We start from the raw sequence: 19,647 nt of genomic DNA on the forward strand, positions 1-19,647 counted from the left end.
TCGTCACTTGTTCCCGTACCCTTTGAAGGAACAAACAAAGGCGCAGCTTCATGCATCGGTTTTACAGTAACTACAGTATCACTAGTGTCTTTATCGGTCCCTGTAGCTCCTTCTTGTCGCGCTGGGATCTGAACTGTTTGTTCAGCTGTAGCTTTACCAGCTGCTTTTTTCTCCTCTCGCAATCGTAATGCGTCAGTTCGCATTTTAACCACTCGCCTAATTAGATGGGGCACCTGTAAATAAAGAAAGGTGCCATCACTTAACGGTTTATAATCAGAATTTTATCAGAGGGCTCTAGAGCACCAGAATGTTTTCTAAAACGAAGTATTACTTCCCAAGTAAACGTCTTTACAAAATATAACTGCTCTAAATCGGACCATTGCTGAACCACTGCTATGAGTTCTGGAGCAGAAGTATTCCCACAAGCTGCTTAACAAGCAGCGGATCTAAGAGTGGCTTTGCATTCAGTAGTCCAAGTAGAGCGAGTCTGCCGTCCACTTTGTTTATCTACGCCTTTCTCATTTGAAGAAAAATGTTCTTCTTCAGAAAGATCATTCTCAGGACAGAGAGAAACTTATACGGGGGCGGAGGTCGATCTAACAAAATAGAATCATCTTGAGGTCTATTAAGTATGGCCTAATAGGGTACTGGCCAGTTACCTCTAAACTATACTCCCCATCCTTTTATTTTATTTCCTTCATATCCTTATTTTTCAATTCCAATGCGTTTTGATATATTGTTTTTGCTGTTTTTTCTACTATAGCTTCTTCTTTCCTCACTCTCTCATGCACTTCTTTCTCCCACATTCGTACACATTCAAACATATCTTGTTGACTCTTTCGTTTAAACAGACACTGCTCTACATACTGAATCTTTAAAATCAAATGACCCATTTACTGGCCATCGTAGATCAGGATCCTTTTTCATATATTTGTTCCACAGTGTACTATGCATTATGGAAGAAATACTGTATTTAATATACATGTACCTATTAGGTGTCCCCTCTAGGGGAGCCGGCTGACTTCTTTCTAAATCCATTTTGGTACCACCAGGACAGCAACACAACCTACAAAGTGTGCTAGGAGCAGGCATGCTACCAAATTATAGTAAAATATTACTATTCAAAAGTCTTCCAAAGTAGAGAAAAATCTCCACATTACCAGAAAACCTCAGAAGGGTAATGAGGCTGCAGGTAAGGGTCAGAGGAGCACGGAGGCTGCAGGTAAGGGTCAGAGGAGCACGGAGGCTGCAGGTAAGGGTCAGAGGAGCACTGAGGCTGCAGGTAAGGGTCAGAGGAGCACTGAGGCTGCAGGTAAGGGTCAGAGGAATACTGAGGCTGCCAGGAGTCTGAGGATCACGGAGACTGTAGGGAGCTCAGAGGAGTGCTGATGCTTTGGGGGAGCTTGCAGGCAGCTCAGAAAGCACTTAGCCTTCGGGGGCTCAGAGGTGCACTAAGGCTGCAGGGAGCTCAGGAGAGCATTGGGGCTTTAGGGAGCTCAGAGGAGCACGCTGGCTTCATAGTGCTCAGAGAAGCAACGAGGATGTGGGGGGAGGGGGGGACAGAGCAGCACCAAGACTACAGGCAGCTCAGAGAAGCACCGAGGCTGCGGGGGCTCAGGGAAACACGGAGGCTGAGGGAGGTCAGAAGAGCACAGGCTGCAGGAGGTCAGAAGAGCACAGGCTCAGGGAGCTTAGAGAAGCACTGAAGCTATAGGAGCTCAGAGGAGCATTGGGGCTGTGGGGAGGCTCAAAAGAGCACTAATGCTGCAGAGAAGCAATGAGGCAGCGGGGGTCAGAAGAAAACTGAGGCTGCAGAGGAGCACTGAGGCTGCGGGGGGTTTAGATGAGCACTGAGGCTGCTGGGGGGTTTAGATGAGCACCGAGGCTGCGGGGGGGGGGGGGGTTTAGATGAGCACCGAGGCTGCGGGGGGGGGGTTTAGATGAGCACCGAGGCTGCGGGGGGGGGTTTAGATGAGCACCGAGGCTGCGGGGGGGGGGGGGTTTAGATGAGCACCGAGGCTGCGGGGGGGGGGGTTTAGATGAGCACCGAGGCTGCGGGGGGGGGGTTTAGATGAGCACCGTGGCTGCGGGGGGGGGGGTTTAGATGAGCACCGAGGCTGCGGGGGGGGGGGTTTAGATGAGCACCGAGGCTGCGGGGGGGGGGTTTAGATGAGCACCGAGGCTGCGGGGGGGGGTTTAGATGAGCACCGAGGCTGCGGGGGGGGGGTTTAGATGAGCACCGAGGCTGAGGGGGGGGGTTTAGATGAGCACCGAGGCTGCTGGGGGGGGGGTTTGGATGAGCACCGAGGCTGCGGGGGGGCTCAGAGGAGCACCGAGGCTGCGGGGGGGGGCTCAGAGGAGCACCGAGGCTGCGGGGGGGGCTCAGAGGAGCACCGAGGCTGCGGGGGGGGGCTCAGAGGAGCACCGAGGCTGCGGGGGGGGGCTCAGAGGAGCACCGAGGCTGCGGGGGGGGGGCTCAGAGGAGCACCGAGGCTGCGGGGGGGGGGCTCAGAGGAGCACCGAGGCTGCGGGGGGGCTCAGAGGAGCACCGAGGCTGCGGGTGGGGGCTCAGAGGAGCACCGAGGCTGCGGGGGGGGCTCAGAGGAGGCCCGAGGCTGCGGGGGGGCTCAGAGGAGCACCGAGGCTGCGGGGGGCTCAGAGGAGCACCGAGGCTGAGGGGGGCTCAGAGGAGCACCGAGGCTGCGGGGGGGGGGATCAGAGGAGCACCGAGGCTGCGGGGGGGGGGATCAGAGGAGCACCGAGGCTGCGGGGGGGGGGGTCTCAGAGGAGCACCGAGGCTGCGGGGGGGGGGGCTCAGAGGAGCACCGAGGCTGCGGGGGGGCTCAGAGGAGCACCGAGGCTGCGGGGGGGCTCAGAGGAGCACCGAGGCTGCTGGGGGGGGCTCAGAGGAGCACCGAGGCTGCGGGGGGCTCAGAGGAGCACCGAGGCTGAGGGGGGCTCAGAGGAGCACCGAGGCTGAGGGGGGCTCAGAGGAGCACCGAGGCTGAGGGGGGCTCAGAGGAGCACCGAGGCTGAGGGGGGCTCAGAGGAGCACAAACGCTGCAGGAGCTCAGAGGAGCACAGAGGCTGCGGGGGGCTCAGAGGAGCAAAGAGGCTGCTGGGAGCCCCAGTGCCTCTGAGCTCCCCTCAGTCTCAGTGCCCCTCTGAGCCCCCGCAGCCTCAGTGCTCCTCTGAGCAGAGAGCACTGAGGCTGCAGGAATCAGAATGGGGCAGAGGAGCACTGAGAGTGTAGGGAGCTCAGAGGAGTGCTGATGCTTCGGGGGGAGCTTGTAGGCAGCTCAGAAAGCACCGAGCCTCCAGGGGGCTCAGACGAGCAAGAAGGCTACAGGGGTTCAGGGGAGCAGTGAGGCTGCACGGGGTGAGTGGAGGGAGCTCAGAAGAGCACAGAGGCTGTGGGGGCTCTGAGGAGCTCTGATGCTGCAGAGAGCTCAGAAGAGCACTGTGGCAGCAGGAGGCTTAGGGAGGAGCACTGAGGCTGCATGAGGCTTAGAGGAGCACAGAGGGTGTAGGGGGTCCACGGCGCACCAAAGGGTAGGGCACTTAGAGGCAGCGACACAGACTGATCTGTGGTGCGCTGAAGCAACACTGGTGCTCAGAAGCACCCATGCCGAGTTCAAGGTGTTAGACTAACACATTTTGTTGTGCAGGACCCCGTCACCGCACTACAAAATGCATGTTCATGCATTATTAGCGCCTTGACTTCACTTGCACGCTGCTAGGCACAGACCAAGACCGTGCCAGGCGGAGCAGAGGACCTACATTAGCTATGAACTCTGTGCTACAGATGAAACCCAATGTGCGCACAGGCCTCAGTCTCTGTATGTGTTTATTTTATGAGAAATTAAAATGTGCCACTACAAGCAGTCTGCAACTGAACCCCCACCACAGCACGCCATGGGCTGGGATTGGCTGACTGCATTGATTCAAGCGCAGACCCAGCCGCAGCTTAAGAGACCGCACAGTGTCACTAGGTCTGCCTATCACAAGATCATCATTCTATCCCGAATGAAGCAGTGTCCTTACATGGATCTGGGAGGTGGCACCTTGCCCCTTGTTTTTCTGGCATCTGGGTCACCCCAATGGAGTAGCGTCACTGACCTTCATTGGCTGGCATTCATGGGCAAATTAGTTTTGCTTTTTCATTGTGTGCGGAGCCTGCTGCCAGGGAGTGGGAATGGTGCCTCTCGGGTCCATGCGGCATGGCCCTCAGATGGCAGTGCACCACTGTAGCCAGCTGCCTGCCGCTAGACTGATGAGGGTCGGTCTCTCGCTGAAATATTCACTACTGCAGAGCACCATCTGATTTCCTCCAGGTCTGCCTACCTGTCCGGTCGAGATACCCAGGCTGAGCCTGGCAGCGCCACTTGTGACTCTTGACACAGGTGAGCCATAATAAACAGGACTTTATATAAAAGGCGGTGTTATTAATTTTTGTACTGCTTTTCTGCCTTTTTTTAATTATCAGTCACAGATCATTCAGATAGTTCTAGAACACAAATTCTAAAGTCCTTTTTTATTATGTTTGCGGTTTAAGTATGCACTGAAAAGAGGGAAAAAATATCGTCTCTAGGTGATTTTCTTTATTTTTGTGCAGGCCGGTAAAAAAAACAGCCATGTGGCGACCCTGTGGTTTTAGTACCTGTTGCTCAAATGGTTTGAACTGGGGTTTGCATGCACTGGAAAGGAATGGCTGGTTCAGATTAGGATGAGGCTACTGGAGGAGACTGGTCAGGCTATAAACCATAAAGATCCACCCCAGAGAACAGTTTATTTATGAATAAGTAACTTAAATGGCCTCCCGGGTCGAGTGCGTTCTCCACAATGGTAGAGAGGAACACACAGTGTTGTTAAAATATTCCTCACACACCAAAAGGGCCCTTGGTGTCATGCTTCATCATAGGGGTCTTCCCGCCCCTCTACGGGACGGGGCGTGCTACTATCTACGACTACGTGGGAGCACCTTTTGGTCTGTGAGAAAAAGACTATGTGTTACGTGAGGAGAGAGGGTCAGAGGTGGATAGGTATGTGGCGTTAAAAAATACCTGGCTCGTCAGTTATAAAGAATTTTTAATGGACTTATGAGCTGGTACTAGTAAAAACAGGGGGCGGAGGTAAATATGCCTCAATGAGCTGTTCCTCCTTAGTCTGTCTACATGTTTCAAAGCTCCCCAAGCTTCTTCTTCAGGACTTGAAAGATCCCTGTCTACACTCACGAATGTACTATGTGATGCAAAATTATGCTAAGAATCATGAGAGATTGGGTGCATATCCACTCCCAATGCACCAGTTGGATACTTAATTAAGTATCATGAAAATTACTCTTCTGAAATAAAGAAGGGAGGCACATAAGTAATTGCATTGCGACAGATAATAAAGCCAACCATGATGCGCATGAATATGCCTGCAAAGTAAGTGAAAATGAGTGATCTTGTATGTCAATGGTGGCACGTACCGCTGTGATTAAGGAAGGAAAAAGAAACACACAGACACACAAACATTGAACATAAAGCACACACACTAATGCCAAAGGATCGTACTTGCGATCCCTAGGTGTATTAAGAATATCCTTTATTACTTAAAAAAGAAGAAAGGGTTAATGCCATTGTCACCAGCGCACTACGTATGAAAAAGGGGGGGGGAGGGGGGAGGAAAAGCAAATGAAATAGGGGAAGGAAACCTACTCAAAAATGCGAGGTCAAATTGCCCCATGAACATTTAACGGGATGCCTGAATAGTCGACCTAAAAAGAAAAAGTTTTTGTGAAATGACCGAACACGGGAAATCGGGTGTGCCTTCAAAAGGTGACTGGGCAACTCTCGTCAGCGGCTGTGCCGTACTCACTGTTACTGGGATAGTTTCCCGTCGTCTTAGGTCCCCCCGCGGCTCCGATGGACAAGGAGTATAGTGGGAGGGGGTATATATATTGACATGGATTGGTGTTCCGACTTTCCTCGCCAGGGCAGGAAGGCTAGGATGCCGACCGGCAGTGATAGGGAGTACATCCGGTTCAGGGTTAAACCGGAAGTCACCAGTGTAAGGGTGCGCGAAGTCGCTTGAAAGACATGCGTGACGCGCTGTAGATGCAGGCGTACTAGCGCGGTATCAAAAAGGGGTGGTAGATGGAGCGAAGGAAATGCGCTGAGGTCACGAAGCTGTAATACACGTGACCTGGTGAGAAGTGGTTCTAATGTTGAAACCAACTGGGAAAGAAAATGATAAAACAAAATAAAAAAGTAAAAAGGTCTCAGTAAGAGACGTAACTGTCCTCCAAGTTTAGGTAGGGTGTTAATGCTGATGGAGAGGACATTTTACAGAAGAGAGCCCATAAATGAACTCAGGGCGGAAGTACAAAGGACACTAATGGGAAAACTTAATAAGGTCAAACCAAAAGGGGGGTGCTTAAGGGACACTGGCAGGAGTAAAAAAAAAGAAAAAAAAATCTCATGGGATAATTTGTCAATGTCCCACTATTAATAATAGGACCAAAAGGGTACAGGAGTGTCCTATAAACCCATTGGTTGAAGGTACGGGAAAAAACCTTAGATAAACAGAAAAACGGAAAGGGGGGCTCATGAAAATTGGTTCCACTGTATTTCATCGTTGAGCCCCTGGATGTTAGTGCCCAAACAAAAAACCCATCTTTGTTCTTTTTCCAGGAGGCCTACCTCACTGTTCATTTGCTCAATGACTGTCCACTTTAGGTCATTTATCCCATGATTTTCTGTAAGGTAGTGGGTGGCCATCTTTGTTGTGCTGCGTTTACAGTGAATGTTACTCCTATGCTCCCCTATACGGACCTTGACAGGTCTGGAAGACATTCCAATGTATTCAAGTTGGCATGGGCATGTGATAATATAGATGATGTTCTTACTGTTACAATTCATGAAACCTCTTTGTTCCCATTGGCTACCATTTCTGAATCGTAAAAACCTGCTTTTGCAGGTTAGGTGGCAAGTGCTGCAGGTGCCACAGGGGTAGTGGCCCTGGACTGGGGGAAGAAGTTGATCCGCAGGTCTTATGCTTTGCTTCTTCTTGGGTCTGGTATTTACAAGCATGTCTTTCAGATTTCTCCCTCTCTTGTGTGCGAACATTGGTTTCGGAAAATCCAAATGGCAACTATTGAGGAGTCTCCAGTGCTTGTTGACCGCCTTAGTAATCTGGTTGGAATGCGTATTGAAGGTGGTTACACAGATTGGGCGTTCCTGTTGGTCGTTGGCCATCCTATCTTCCAAAAGGGAGTCACGATTATTGTTTTTTGCTCTCTTCATGGCTTTATCAATAATGTCCATGGGATATTCATGTTGCATCAGTTTAGTTTTTAGATCTGCTGCCTGACTCTTGTAGTGGGTGAATTCTGTGCAGTTCCTTCGAAGACTGAGGAATTGTTCGTCCGGGAGGTTGTCCCTAAGGTGTCGTGGATGGAAGCTATTGTACATGAGCAAGCAGTTTTTAGCTGTGGGTTTGAAGTGCGTCGTAGTTTTAAGGATACCTCCACTAGGGTAGATGTTAACGTCTAAAAAAAACAGATTGGTACTGGAGGTGGTACTGGTAAATTTCAGAAAATTGTTCTGATCATTCAGCCATATCATGAAGGCTTCAGTCGAACGGGTGTCACCTTCCCAAATGACTAGTACGTCATCTATATAACGCTTCCACAATTTTATTCTCTCAAAAAAGGGATTTGTGGGGTTCAAGATTTTATTGGATTCTAGATGGTGTATGTAGAGACCCGCTAGACTTGGAGCGAAGGTGCTCCCCATGCTGGTACCGTGTTTTTGTAAAAAGTACGAGCCCTCATACATGAAATAATTTTTAGTAAGAGCCAAAGATACACATTCAATCACCACATGCCGTGGTGTGTGATATTCCCAAAGGCCTGAGAACAAAACCTCCTCAATTATAGTCAATGTTTCGTCGTGAGGAAGACTCGTATAAAGGCTTTCCACATCAAGCCCCATTAGGATATGTTTAGATGTATCAAACTCAATATCCTGGAGTAACTGCAGTACTGCCTTGGTATCCTTAAGATATAAGTATCCATTGCTTGAACCATTGGGCGAAGGAATGCATCTGCAAATTTGGATAGAGGTTCCAAAATTGAATCAATCCCAGAAACGATAGGGCGTCCTGGTGGTTTTTCTAGATTTTTATGGATTTTGGGTATCGTGTAAAAGTATTGGACTCTCAGGGATTTTTGGGTGAGGAAGTCAGCCTCCTTCTTTGATATCCAATCATGGGCCGAAGCCTCTTCGACCATTGTAGCTATGAGGATCCTAGTGGATTCGGTAGGGTCAGGACACCGGTCTCCGATTAAAATCGACCTTTGTCCCCCCAGATTCAGTCCTACCAGTGGAATTACTGGCTTTTGAGAAAGCCGTTATGAAGGAGATGCAAGATCTATCCGTGACAAGCAACACTACCTTTCAGAATACCTCCAATGAGGAGAGAGAAGCAATACGCCAACTGTCCCTCAATAGAGACATTGTCATAAAACCAGCTGATAAGGGCGGTGCAATTGTGATCCATACAAGCGCCTCCTACGATTATGAATGCAGGAAACTCCTTGATGACACAAGAAATTATGAGATTATCCGTGGTGACCCTACCGAATCCACTAGGATCCTTATAGCTACAATGGTCGAAGAGGCTTCGGCCCACGATTGGATATCGAAGAAGGAGGCTGAATTCCTCACCAAAAAATCCCCCAAAGTCCCATACTTTTACACGATACCCAAAATCCATAAAAATCTAGAAAAACCACCAGGACGCCCTATCGTTTCTGGGATTGATTCCATTTTGGAACCTCTATCCAAATTTGCAGATGCATTCCTTCGCCCAATGGTTCAAGCAACGGATACCTATCTTAAAGATACCAAGGCAGTACTACAGTTACTCCAGGATATTGAGTTTGATACATCTAAACATATCCTAATGGGGCTTGATGTGGAAAGCCTTTATAAGAGTCTTCCTCACGACGAAACATTGACTATAATTGAGGAGGTTTTGTTCTCAGGCCTTTGGCAATATCACACACCATGACATGTGTATCTTTGGCTCTTACTAAAAATTATTTCATGTACGTGGACTCGTACTTTTTACAAAAACACGGTACCAGCATGGGGAGCACCTTCGCTCCAAGTCTAGCGGGTCGCTACAAACACCATCTGGAATCCAATAAAATCTTGAACCCCACAAACCCCTTTTTTGAGAGAATAAAATTGTGGAAGCGTTATATAGATGACGTACTAGTGATTTGGGAAGGTGACACCCGTTCGACTGAAGCCTTCATGATATGGCTGAATGATCAGAACAATTTTCTGAAATTTACCAGTACCACCTTCAGTACCAATCTGTTTTTTTTTAGACCTTAACATCTACCCTAGTGGAGGTATCCTTAAAACTACGATGCACTTCAAACCCACGGCTAAAAACTGCTTGCTCATGTACAATAGCTTCCATCCACAACACCTTAGGGACAACCTCCCGTACGGACAATTTCTCCGTCTTCGAAGGAACTGCACAGAACTCACCCACTACAAGAGTCAGGCAACGGATCTAAAAACTAAGCTGATGCAACGTGAATATCCCATGGACATTATTGATAAAGCCATGAAGAGAGCAAAAAACAATAATCGTGACTCCCTTTTGGAAGATAGGATGGCCAACGACCAACAGGAACGCCCGATCTGTGTAACCACCTTCAATACTCATTCCAATCAGATTACTAAGGCGGTCAACAAGCACTGGAGACTCCTCAATAGTTGCCATTTGGATTTTCCGAAACCAATGTTCGCACACAAGAGAGGGAGAAATCTGAAAGACATGCTTGTAAATACCAGACCCAAGAAGAAGCAAAGCATAAGACCTGCGGATCAACTTCTTCCCCCAGTCCAGGGCCACTACATCTGTGGCACCTGCAGCACTTACCACCTAACCTGCAAAAGCAGGTTTTTACGATTCAGAAATGGTAGCCAATGGGAACAAAGAGGTTTCACGAATTGCAACAGTAAGAACATCATCTATATGATCACATGCCCATGCCAACTTGAATACATTGGAATGTCTTCCAGACCTGTCAAGGTCCGTATAGGGGAGCATAGGAGTAACATTCACTGTAAACGCAGCACAACAAAGATGGCCACCCACTACCTTACTAAAAATCATGGGATAAATTACCTAAAGTGGACAGTCATTGAGCAAATGAACAGTGAGGTTGGCCTCCTGGAAAAAGAACAAAGATGGGTTTTTCGTTTGGGCACCAACATCCAGGGGCTCAACGATGAAATACCATGGAACCAATTTTCATGAGCCCCCCTTTCCGTTTATCTAAGGTTTTTTCCCCGTACCTTCAACCAATGGGTTTATAGGACACTCTCCTGTACCCTTTTGGTCATATTATTAATAGTGGGACATTGACAAATTATCCCATGAGATTTTTTCATTTTTTTTTTACTCTTGCCAGTGTCCCTTCAGCACCCCCCTTTTGGTTTGACCTTATAAAGTTTTCCCATTAGTGTCCTTTGTACTTCCGCCCTGAGTTCACTTATGGGCTCTCTTCTGTAAAATGTCCTCTCCATCAGCATTAACACCCTACCTAAACTTGGAGGACAGTTGCGTCTCTTTCTGAGACCTTTTACGTTTTTATTTTGTTTTATCATTTTCTTTCCCAGTTGGTTTCAACATTATAACCACTTCTCACCAGGTCACGTGTATTACAGCTTCGTGACCTCAGCGCATTTCCTTCGCTCCATCTACCACCCCTTTTTGTTACCGCGCTAGTACGCCTGCATCTACAGAGCGTCACACGTGTCTTTCAAGCGACTTCGCGCACCCTTACACCTGGTGACTTCCGGTTGATCCCTGAACCAGATGTACTCCCTATCACTGCCGGTCGGCATCCTAGCCTTCCGACTTTCCTCGCCAGGGCGGGAACACCAATCAATGCCAGGGCGGGAACACCAATCAATGTCAATATACATACCCCCCCTCCCATTATACTCCTTGTCCATCGGAGCCGCGGGGAGACCTAAGACGACGGGAAACTATCCCAGTAACAGCGAGTACGGCACAGCCGCTGACGAGACTTGCCCAGTCACCTTTTGACGGCACACCCGATTTCCCGTGTTTGGTCATTTCACAAAGACTTTTTCTTTTTAGGTCGACTATTCAGGCATCCCGTTAAATGTTCATGGGGCAATTTGACCTCGCATTTTTGAGTAGGTTTCCTTCCTCCATTTAATTTGCTTTTCCTCCCCCCCCCCCCCTTTTTTTCATACGTAGTGCCCTGGCGACACTGGCATTAACCCTTTCTTCTTTTTTAAGTAATAAAGGATATTCTTAATACACCTAGGGATCGCAAGTCCGATCCTTTGGCATTAGTGTGTGTGCTTCATGTTCAATGTTTGTGTGTCTCTGCGCGTTGCTTTTTCCTTCCTTAATCACAGCAGTACGTGCCACCATTGAACTGCACTCTGATCAATGATATAGACATACAAGATCACTCATTTTCACTTATTTTGCAGGCATATTCATGCGTATCATGGTTGGCTTTATTATCTGTCGCAATGTTATTACTTATGTGCCTCCCTTCTTTATTTCAGAAGAGTAATTTTCATGATACTTAATTAAGTATCCAACTGGTGCATTGAGAGTCGATATGCACCCAATCTCTCATGATTCTTAGCATAATTTTGCATCACATAGTACATTCGTGAGTGTAGACAGGGATCTTTCAAGTCCTGAAGAAGAAGCTTGGGGAGCTTCGAAACATGTAGACAGACTAAGGAGGAACAGCTCATTGAGGCATATTTACCTCCGCCCCCCCTGTTTTTACTAGTACCAGCTCATAAGTCCATTTAAAATTCTTTATAACCGACGAGCCGGGTATTTTTTTAACACCACATACCTATCCACCTCTGACCCTCACGTAACACATAGTCTTTTTCTCACAGACCAAAAGGTGCTCCCACATAGTCGTAGGTAGTAGCACGCCCCATCCCGTAGAGGGGCGGGAAGACCCCTATGATGAAGCATGACACCAAGGGCCCTTTTGGTGTGTGAGGGGTATTTTAACAACACGGTGTGTTCCTCTCTACCATTGTGGAGAACGCATTCGACCCGGGAGGCCATTTAAGTTACTTATTCATAAATAAACTGTTCTCGGGGTGGATCTTTATGGTCTATAGACTATCTAAGGAGGATGTATCCACCTCCAACTACTGTTGTAAAGTAGTACCTCTCCTCTCCCCCTTTTGTTTTTTTCATTCGGAGACTGGTCAGGACCATGCTGGCTCTGATGGGTGTTAATAGAGCAAGAGTGGACCTGGCACGGCCACCCTGGTTCTGGGAATGGAGCAAGAGTGGTTTTGAACTGCCTGGGCTGGCTCGGATGGATATAAACAAGGTGAAAGCTGATTGAGCAGGAGTAGACGTGATGGATGTGTACAGGGTTTCAACAACATGGCACTGCCTAGCTTGTTCTGATACTGTTAATGGAGTTAGGACGGACTGGGTTAGTTCAGGCTAAATTCAATGGAGGTTAAAGCGGTTAGAATGGACCATATAGTCATTATAGTGCTTATCATTGCACAGAAGGCGGTAATGCCGGATATTCAGTTCTTCATAGCGATACGGCTACTTGATTTTACTACGGAGAAAGTATCACACTATAGGTAGTAGCTTGTCACTCTTGAGTACACGGAAACCATGGGAAGCAATAAAAACACTTGGCAGCTATGCAGGAGCCATGTACATAAAGCAGGCGAGTCTGCCTGCGGGATGACTAGGACACAAGATAATACAGGGTCAGCAGCAGGGTACTAACCTGGGGAGCTACAGGATCAGCAGCAGAGTACTGACAGGAGGAGCTACAAGATCAGCAGCAGAGCACTGACAGGAGGAGCTACAGGATAAGCAGCACAGCACTGACCAGAGCTACAGAATCAGCAGTAGAGCACTGACCGGAGGGGATACATGATCAGCAGCAGAGCACTGAGAAGCTACAGGTTCAGCAGCAGAGCACGGACCTGAAGACTTTCAGCAGACATGAACAGAAGATCTGACTCTAGACCAGTACATAACATAACATATCCACCTGCACCGCCTCCCTCGGCCCCTGCCTTGTTCCCCCCTGGCCCCCAGTCTCCCCAGCACTCCAGGGGCTGCTGCTGGGTAGCTTGTTGCACCCCTCACTGCACATGGACAATGGGCAAATAACCTGTATTTAAAGGGTCGAAATTTTAACTTAATTTGGGCACACAAATGGCATGTTTAATTAGCGGAGGCACTTTGTTATGTGGTAGCTGTTAAGTTTTCAAGTTGCTTAGGTGTGAAATGTCCATTGTTTCAGTGTACATGAGAGACATTCCGCTGCCAAAGTGTGACACTTAAGATGACACTTTCACACAAGTTACAGCAAGCAATGACACCGCCTCGATAATTGCACTCATGAGTTCAGTGCTCTGCTACACTCACCCATGCCGTTGTAAGCAGGGCCACAGGAATTGTGTGATTCTGCAGCCCCAGCTTTTTTCCACATTATTAAGGATTTGCCACATAATGCATAATCTGCAGATTTTAACAAAAAGCAAATTGTTTCTAGCTCAATCAACAGTTATACAACGTGGCGATATGTGTTCGCAAGCGTTGAGGACTCTTCGCAAAGGTTAACTGGTCACTTTTCATTTGCTTATGAATGTATTTGGTTGTTAAACCGGTACTGGTTAAGAGAAATCTTTGCATAGACAGTATTACCATGTGTAAAAATTTCAAAATATTGAAGTAATACTGTCACAAACATTTGCGAAGCAATAGGTCCGCATTTGGGAGGGTTGGAGCTATTGGCATTGAAATTATAATGTATTTCATCTATGTGTTTGCCTTTGGGAACTTATAAGTGTTTAGCCATGCAGCACATTATCTATAACTTCTGCACGCACCAACAGATTGGGAGGTGCACTGCAGACGGAGTATTGCTTAACATACTGGAGGTTTTTTTGTCCGTGCAATGCTGGCAACTTCTTCCTACCTATTCTAATGCTTGTTTGGGGGGGGAGGGGGGAGGACATAAACAATAGGAGGGTGGAGGTCGGGAAACAGTACCTGAATTACAGCACAAGCAGCAGACGGACACCAGAGGAGAATCAACAGGTGCTGGATTCAGAGTGTAGACGACTGCACTTAAGGCAATGGGACACATTAGAAACTGTGTGGGTAGTGTGAAATCTGTATAAAGTAATATATATATACCCCAGTATCAGTGGGGGCCACAGGTTTTTGTATTCAACGGAACCACGTTGCGGAACACCAGCGAGGGATTAAAACGGACAGTGCCACACGAGGCCCATCAACGGGCTTGCAACAATCTGAAGGGACAGTACCATCTTGGTTTGATAAGACTACGTCTCCCCTAGTGGTCCACAGGCCATGTGACCTCCTATTCAGGGGGGTGTGGAAACACGCAAGTTAAGTGAAATGGGAGGCGTGTACATAACTTTCCATCCAGCCTTTGAAGAAGAAGGAGATTCCTTCGAAACGCGTCGGCATTGATGGATGGGGGGACTGAGACCCGTTCCTGAGGCAGTGCACGTTTGTACTCTAATAAATGCCTTGATGAGGAACGCTGGTGTGGAGTACTGCTTTTGCAAGGGCAAGTTTGGAGCGTTGATATTAGGCGGCGGCCCTGCCGCCAAGCGTGCACCACCCCAGTATCAGTGGGGGCCGCAGGTTTTTGTATTCAACGGAACCGCGTCGCGGAACACCAGCGAGGGATTAAAACGGACAGTGCCACACGAGGCCCATCAACGGGCTTGCAACAATCTGAAGGGACAGTACCATCTTGGTTTGATAAGACTACATCTCCCATAGTGCTCCACAGGCCATGTGACCTCCTATTCAGGGGGGTGTGGAAACACATAATTTAAGTGAAATGGGAGGCGTGTACATAACTTTCCATCCAGCCTTTGAAGAAGAAGGAGATTCCTTCGAAACGCGTCGGCATTGATGGTTGGGGAGACAGACACGTTTGTGAGGCAGTGCACCTTTGTACTCGAATAAATGCCTTAATGAGGAACGCTGGTGTGGAGTGCTGCTTTTGCAAGGGATAGATTGGATAGATAGATATGCGTTGAGGCCAGCGATGGAGAATGAAACACGGAGGTAAGAGGGTGTGTGTATGGGGTAAGAATGACACCCACAGGAAGGACATAGGGTGACAGAAAGAGAAACAAGAGAGAGCATGAAATTGTGTTTATGTGCTTTAGAGAGAGAGAGGTGCTGCTGCGCTGGTGCTGATTGATGCTGAGGTGGTCCTCAGGTGCTGCTAAGTGATGCTCAAGTGGTGCTGCTGAAGTGGAGCAGAGTGACGCCGATTGGTGCTAAAGTGGTGCTGCGCTTTAGTGATGCGAAGTTGGCGTAAGGTGGTGTTGCACTTGTGCTGAGGTGATGCTGCGCTGAAACTGCGGTGGTGGTCAGGTGGTGCTATAGTGGTGCTGTGGCTGAATAATGGTGAGGTGGTGCTGAGTGTGGCTTAAGTGGTGCCGCACGGATGCTGAGATGGTGCTGCCGCAGTACCGAGTCGTTGTTGCACTGATGCACTAGTGCGGAGTTAGTGCAGCGGTGGTGTTTAGGGGGTGCTAGAGTGGTGATGTGCTGAGTGATATTGTGATGGTGCTGAGTGATGTTGAGGTGGTGCTGATGTGGAGCTGCACTAGTGTTGAGTGATGCAGAGGTGGTGCTCCCAACCCCAGAAAATCTGTATCGGCCATTAATGAAGTTAATTTGTAAAGAGTTCATAAACTTGTCCCTTTTGATGAGGATCTGCCTCGGAGTCGGAGTGAAGCAGCTCAGATGGTCACACCAGCACAGACTTTCTGGGCCAAAATAGAAATTATGCTGCACACCTTAGGCCTGACCTGTGACAAGCACTGCATTGGTGCCATACATGGGCAATGATGTTAACAAGCACAGAACACTCAAACCATCTGAATGCACAGCCTACAGATATTAGCTGGTTAACCTGGACCATTCTATCCAGCTGCACAAAGGCAGCACTAGGCATCTATAATCTTCCTTGAGTTAATTTAGACTGTGGACTCCACAGATTAAACAGGCTGGTGGGTGTGAAAAACTAGTATGGCTATTTAGTATGGCTAACAGTTACTGGTATAAAGAGGCATGGTGTGAAGTGTTCTAAAGGGAAGTAGAGTATAGTGTTATGGAGTGGTGCAGCGTAGAGCGGAGTGGCGCTGCAAAGAGTGGCGTAGAGTGCAGTTGAGTGGAGTGGTGTGCAGTTGCGTGGAGTGGCATCGAGAGGAGTGCAGTTGTATGGAGTGGCGTGGCATAGAGTGGAGTACCATAGTGTAAAGCAGAGTGATATTGCGTGGAGTGGCATTGAGTGTAGTGGCGTGGCAGAGTGGAATGCAGTTGTGTGGAGTGGTATGGCATCGAGTAAGGCGGAGTAGCATTGCATACAGCGTGTGCAATGGTGGCTGTTTCCACACAATATTAATGATAATACTGCACCAAAAACTCTAGGCTGAATGTCTAAGATTCCATATAATATCTACGGGATACATGTGCTCCAAAGGGTTCTATGCAAAGAAATTAGTACATATAAAAAAGAAGGCCAAATGCCCAAGACCACACCGCTTTATAGAGGTGAGAAGCCATGACCAGAAACCATGAAGTTAGAAACAAGAATTTGCAGTCCATGTATTTGTCAACCCCAGCTTTCAATAGTGCCAGTGGCCGGCTCCTAAGAAAGTTTTGCCCCTACACTTTTTTAGGAACCGGATAAATTTACAAATTAAAATATTACCCAGAGACGAAAATTGGACTACAGTGTTTACATGTCACAACATCATCGTTGCCCCAACACACCCGAGAAATGTAAACTCAACAGACCATTTATCAAAATGCAGAGCTACGAATTTGCTTCAAACCAGTTACCATTTGCTGCACAAATTACATGCAAACAGTACTTAGGAAAGTGAATGAGGAATGCCCATGAAAGTTACTGAAATATTTAGCACAGCCAGATCTTAAGCTAACAGTTTCTATCGGAAGGTTGTTATGCACCACAACAAACACTACTGCATACAGCAGGATGGTGTGCACATGACATTACATGTATTGTCACACAAGGTACTGGTGGGTTACTGGTATAAGGAGAAGATATCTCTGGAGTAGACATTTTCTACTCAAACCAGTTTACATCAGGCAAAAATGAGGCAAAGTTCTGCTTTATGCAAAATGCCAAAAAGTGTTCATTTCATGCAATACATAGTTGCCAAAGATTACGCTGACAAAAACAAAAATTTCACAAAAAGCCTAATCAAGACCTGACTGACTCAAGCCTGCGGCATAATCAAATCAAAAAGGCTTTGCTTCCGTTGTGTGCCCCCATCTTTGTGCAGGTACTGCTGAGGCCAGGAGGACTTGGGCAGGGAAAAACATCCTGCCAGCAGAAACTCTCCATAGAGCTGCACTGTGAGAGGTGAGTATGTGTTAGACGAGACGCCATGCAGCTCAGGCGAAAAATCAAAGATGTCACCTTGGGTCAATCGGAGAATGCTGCGAGGTCGCAGGGGATGGGTGGTGCCTTGCCAGAAAAACACCAGGCCAGGCACCGCCCTGACCCACGTGAGAGCAGTCAGTGCTGCCAGACTAATTTTTGTTGTCTTTAAAGTTCGAACAGGCCACGCTGCAAGAGATCACGTAATCCACACAGAGGTTGGGTGGGCTGGGGGTGCTCAGCTTGATTGAGACCCGAGTGGCCTGCTTCAAGTTGGTCACATTTACACGTAACGCTACCACTGCTTGCCAATACAATTTATTATTATATATGTATTGCTAAAAAATATAATTTTATTGAGAAGAGACTGGCCAATTACAGGACTCACTAACTTATCGGAGATCAGGCAAAGGCTCTGATTATCATTTAGAATCAGTAGTGTCAGAGATCCCGGTCCAGGCAGCTGCCCTGGTTTCCTCCTTTTCTTGGTGCACCTCACAAGTACCCATTGCTTAAAGCAGGCAGATAGGAGCAGAGCGGTCTCTCAGCTAAGGTGCACATTCTGCTCCAGTACCATGCAGACATTTGTCAATTTTCTTTGCAGGTGAACTGAATGAAATAAAAATGTAGTGCGCCGGCTCCTCAGATACAGCTACATCCAGTATCAAAACAAAATAGTTCTCGCATTTAGGTGAGTTTGAGCTATTAGCATCGTAAATGACAATGAATGTCGAAAGAAATTGATGCTTTCCCTTTTTATTGGCAACGATGTCCTCCGCTTTGCATTAGTTATGTGCCAGAGTTTCAAAAAGATAAAATGTCCAACATAGAAATCTAGCATAAGAGTTGCTAGCTTCACTGATCCTACTCGGACCACCTAGCTCCATGTCCTGTTTTCCATATATCCTTCTGTTTCTCTTTGGGAAACACTCTGGATACAGATTTAATCTAAAGAAACCTAATCTAACCTACCAGCATGAGGGAAAGCACTCCCTAGATAAGAGGTTTGAGCACATGCACGATACTTGCACCTAAGGATTTAATTTGATCCTATTATATTAAATTATAAAAATGGCATATATAGGGCAGTCCACTTATTTTCGCATTTAATCAACAATCTTTTGACCTATCCACAGAGGACCCCCGTCCACTCACCTGAACATATATAGAAAGAGTGGTCCTGATGAAGATGGTAGTCATGTACATCCACCGAAACATACGTTGACCAGATTATGGGAAAGCCCTCAAAGAGAACACCAAGGTGGATACACTGTGATTCATTCAGTCTGCTTGATAATCATTGGTGTATATCATACAAATGAACAGAGGCTCTCTTTCCCACTTATTTCTTTTGTGTGCGATTGTTTTGTTTGTGAGAATATGGTTTGTTTGAGGTAGCATTTGTTTCTATTGGGGGTATAGGTACGAATCAACAGAATGTACATATGTCTTTCCATGTATTTTATTTGTAAATAATATATCCTGCACATGTTAAAAAGGAAATGTTTACTATTCATTTGTTGGTATTTTTGCACATTGACATCTCTAAATAGAAATGTGTATATTTTTACAAATTAAGACTTTATAAAAAGAAAAATTCTTAAAAAATAGAAAATGATGAACATGTACAAAATGGAAAAAATTATCAATAACATGTATTCTCTTATGTGCAACTTTGTATGGAAAGACTGATCATTGTGGAATAGCCCTATTCAGCCCTTTGCAGGCCACTAGTAAAATGACATAGTTCTGACAAGAGTACTCACATATGTGATTGTAAATGACAATGCCTTTTATTTATGTTTTGGTTTGTAAAACATAAATAAAAGGCATTGTCATTTCCAATACCAATAGCTTAAACTCACGTAAATGTGAGACCTATTACATTGCAAATGCTTGTGTTTACTAGCGCCCATGCGCGCTTTCACATTCACGGAGGCCGCGCCCCTTTCTTTATACAAGCAGCGTCTAAAGAAAGGGGCGTGGTCACCATTAAAGTGAAAGCATGGCATGGTGCGCTGTGATAAAAAAAAGCATCTGTTTGTCAAGATGACAAACAGATGTTTTTATTTTTTGTAAAAGCGCCCATGCCGCAAATGCAGACAGGCAGTACT

General features: G+C 47.1%; 2 protein-coding genes across 2 annotated transcripts in view; both read right to left on the minus strand.

Annotated features, from left to right (window-relative positions):
* The window catches only part of LOC146830223 (uncharacterized), a 136,276-nt gene that overhangs the window by 115,637 nt on the left and 992 nt on the right, over nucleotides 1–19,647 (minus strand). The window lies entirely within an intron of this gene.
* The window catches only part of LOC146830224 (uncharacterized), a 37,059-nt gene that overhangs the window by 16,425 nt on the left and 987 nt on the right, over nucleotides 1–19,647 (minus strand). The gene's annotated exons all lie outside the window — the stretch shown is intronic.

This window comes from Triturus cristatus, chromosome 5_1 (genome assembly GCF_964204655.1).
Source record: "Triturus cristatus chromosome 5_1, aTriCri1.1, whole genome shotgun sequence".
NCBI classification, from domain to species: domain Eukaryota; kingdom Metazoa; phylum Chordata; class Amphibia; order Caudata; family Salamandridae; genus Triturus; species Triturus cristatus.